This window comes from Prosopis cineraria, unplaced genomic scaffold, assembly GCF_029017545.1.
Source record: "Prosopis cineraria cultivar Desert tree isolate PC_DT_omini unplaced genomic scaffold, ASM2901754v1 PC7, whole genome shotgun sequence".
NCBI classification, from domain to species: domain Eukaryota; kingdom Viridiplantae; phylum Streptophyta; class Magnoliopsida; order Fabales; family Fabaceae; genus Prosopis; species Prosopis cineraria.
In genome coordinates, this window is record NW_026555338.1 from 36035955 (window position 1) to 36039358 (window position 3404).

General features: G+C 35.9%; 1 pseudogene; it reads left to right on the top strand.

Moving 5' to 3' along the window:
- The first annotated feature begins 1225 nt into the window (after positions 1-1225).
- On the top strand, positions 1226-2949 carry LOC129316250 (NADPH-dependent oxidoreductase 2-alkenal reductase-like; annotated as a pseudogene).
- Positions 2950-3404: the final 455 nt, after the last annotated feature.

A 3404-nucleotide genomic window follows, 5' to 3' on the forward strand; every position in this document is an offset into this window, starting at 1 on the left:
TTTAATATTATCCTTGATTGTAAAATTTATAATATGACTTATTGAATTCATAAACCGTCTTGTTGATTATTTAACATGAATTGTTGATTGCACAATTGATCAAAAAATTTAGATAAAAGTTCACTCTTTCCACTAATATGGGATTTGAGTATAAAATGTTTAACTCTGCCTACTCCCAGTTCATTGTGGTAGCTTATATAAAACTACGGTGGGGCTAATTTTGGCAGTTCAATTTAATGACAGCTCAAAAGTATAAGTTGTAATAGTTATTATAATTTATTTTAATATTTATCTTGATTGTAAAATTTATAATATGACTTATTGAATTCATAACACGTCTTGTTGATTATTTAACATGAATTGTTGATTGCAACAATTGATCAAAACCTTTAGATAAAAGTTCACTCTTTCCACTAATTGGGATTGAGTATAAAATGTTTTAACTCTGCCTACTTCCATTTAAACTGACTACACTAACCTCATCTATACAAAATTTAGTTATGCAAAGTTTTGCCTATACTTACACTACAATAAGCATCACTAATCTTTATTTTGTATATGAATGTAATTCAATTTAGATTTTTTAGTTGGTTAGGGCAACTACTCTTATATACATATACACAACTCATATAGTTTTTTCAATGGGTTGTAATATTCTAAATGTGTTAGATAGTAAGCTCCTCTTCTATACATTTAAATGGACGTCTGATTTCATTAATGGTACAATTTGACATATCGTCACAGTACTAGTATTAAATATTTTGTAAATTTTGATAATATACTTAAATCAATGAAATTTCTTCACTTGTAAATGGTGAAATTTGTAAATTCTTAAAAAAATGTCAAAATTATGAAATTTAATCTATGTAAAACAGATCTATGACTTATAAAATACTAATTTCATTTGTAAAATGTCTAGATTATTTGTAAATTGTCTTATGTTGCTTGTCAAGTCCATAATGTTAGTCGTCAAATACTTAAACTATATAAATCTATATGTTCTTACTTGTAAAATTTCCCACTTTACTTGTAATGACTAAATTATTACTTGTGTAATTTTATCTGATAAAATCATTTAAGATTTATTAAATTACTAACATCATTTATAGAATGTCTAATATTATTTATAAAATTACCTTACGTTGCTTCTCAATTCATAATGTTATTTGTCAAATACTGACTCATGTAATTTTGACAATTAAAATGTCGAGGAGCGGGAGGAAGGAGGTGGGAGTGAACAGAAGACAGAGGTGCAAAGCAGAGAATGGTACATGGCGGCTCATGCAGCAGAGGGGTTCCCACCTCTGATCATCTCAAACTCCGAACTCTCAACCTATCTCTGGCCCCCGATTCAATCCCTGACCGCCATGTTGCCTTGGAGCTCCTCTTTGTTTCCGTCGACCCATACCTTCGCACCAGAATGAGTGGCTCTCGCGACCCCAACCAACTTGAACTTAATCAGGTGCTCTCCTTTCTTTCTTTCTCTTCCCTCTTAATTCATGAAGGCGAACCCGGATTCTTCAGCTCAAGATATATATGCTGCAGGTGATCACAGCTTTTGGGATTGGGAGGGTGATCCGATCCAATGATAGTATATTACGAAAGGGTGATGTCGTGGTTCATCCGAATTGTCCCGTTGCTGAGTACTGTGTCGCATCCTCTCTGATGCTCAGAAAGTTCAATCCACACTCTGGAATTTCATTGCCCGACTACATAAGCTCCATGGGTCTGTTTCAATGTTTTTTTTTCACTTTTAAAAATTAAAGAGAGGAAAGCAATACCAAGAATGGGTTGGTTGTTTGGATTCAGGAGTGCCAGGGTTTGCGGCATGGGTGGGGATAGAGGTGCTGGGAGATCCAAAGCCAGGATCCAATGTGTTCGTCTCTGCTGCTTCTGGAGCTGTGGAATGTACGCTGGCCAGCTTGCTAAGCTTCGAGGTTGCAGGGTCATTGGAAGTACTGGCTGATGATAAGGTACTTCCACACCAACATCATGGCTTCCGTTTTCATTCCTCAAAATAAAAACTGGACTAATATTATATCGATTATTTAATTCAAACGAGAAGTTAATTGCTCCGTGAACGAGTTTCACAGGTTAAGCTCATAAAAGAGGAATTTGGGTATGATGACGGATTCAACTACCACAAGGAAACAGATTATGATGCTGCTTTAAGCAGGTATATATATACCTAATTAATCTTTTATCCTCATCGATCAACTGTAACTTAATATCCCTTGGCGTCATTACCCCATTATTTGAGCTGGACATTCAATTTTGCTGGTATTTTCCAGACGGTTATAGATGTTTACCTAGACAATGTTGGAGGCAGGATGCTTGAAGCTGTGCTTAACCATATCAACAAGTACGCACGCATACCACTTTGTGGAATGATATCTCAATACAATAAGGTAACAAATCGCCCAATCAAACTCCAGTATTTAATGCAGATCGTATTCAATTAAATCTGTGATTTTTTTTCCTGCAATAGTTTCCTACAGACACTGCTAAATGCGAGCGTGAATGTGAAAATCAGGTTTGGACAGAAAGGAGAAGGGGTGAGGAATCTGCTGAACATGGTGGGGAAGGAGGTGAGGATGGAGGGCTTTATGCTTGCGTCTTATTCTCATCGTTTTGGAGAATTCGCTGAAGCAATGGAGAGATACATCAAAGAAGGAAAAGTTAGGACCAGGACTAAAATCAACTTGGAATTGAGGGTTTCTAGATAGCTTAGCCTCCTTGTTCACAAGCTCTAATGTTGGGAAAGTGGTTATTCAGGTTAAGCCGTAGTTTGAGATATGTTTCACGTGTTGGTGACGGTTTATGCTCCAGCTTATCAAATTTTTTGGAAACCGTCGTTCGTGTGAAACTTACCTGATTTGGAAGCAACTCATGATGGAGTGATTTTTCCTGCTGTATCTGAATATATGGTTTGATCTGCTTCAGAAATAATCCGTTCAAAGTGTTTTTATTTCTGCAAATTTATGTTTTTTTTTTTTGGGTCGACGTGAATTATGGTGTTTTCTCCTGGGGTCCAATTGATTGATTGTTTTTTTCCCAACTGCCCTGCGTTAATCCTATAGAGCCAGCGGCCTGTTTTGATTTCTATTCTCATTCAACTGGCTTTACTAGACAGTAGAAGTGTAGGGCGTGACTTTTCTTTTAAGAATGCATTTACAGCCACGGAGTGAGATCACAAAGAATTAACAGGACCCCCCCCCCCCCCCAAAAAAAAAAAACAGAGAGAGGTAAGAACTAGAAGCAAAATCATTCAAAAGGCTCTATAGCTTGATATGGTGGTTAACTAATAAAGCAGATAGAATAAATACAATCATTCAGTGTGTAAGAGGTGAATTTTTCATTCACAGTGAAAGATAATTTGATCAAGTTTTCAAACTTGAAGTAGT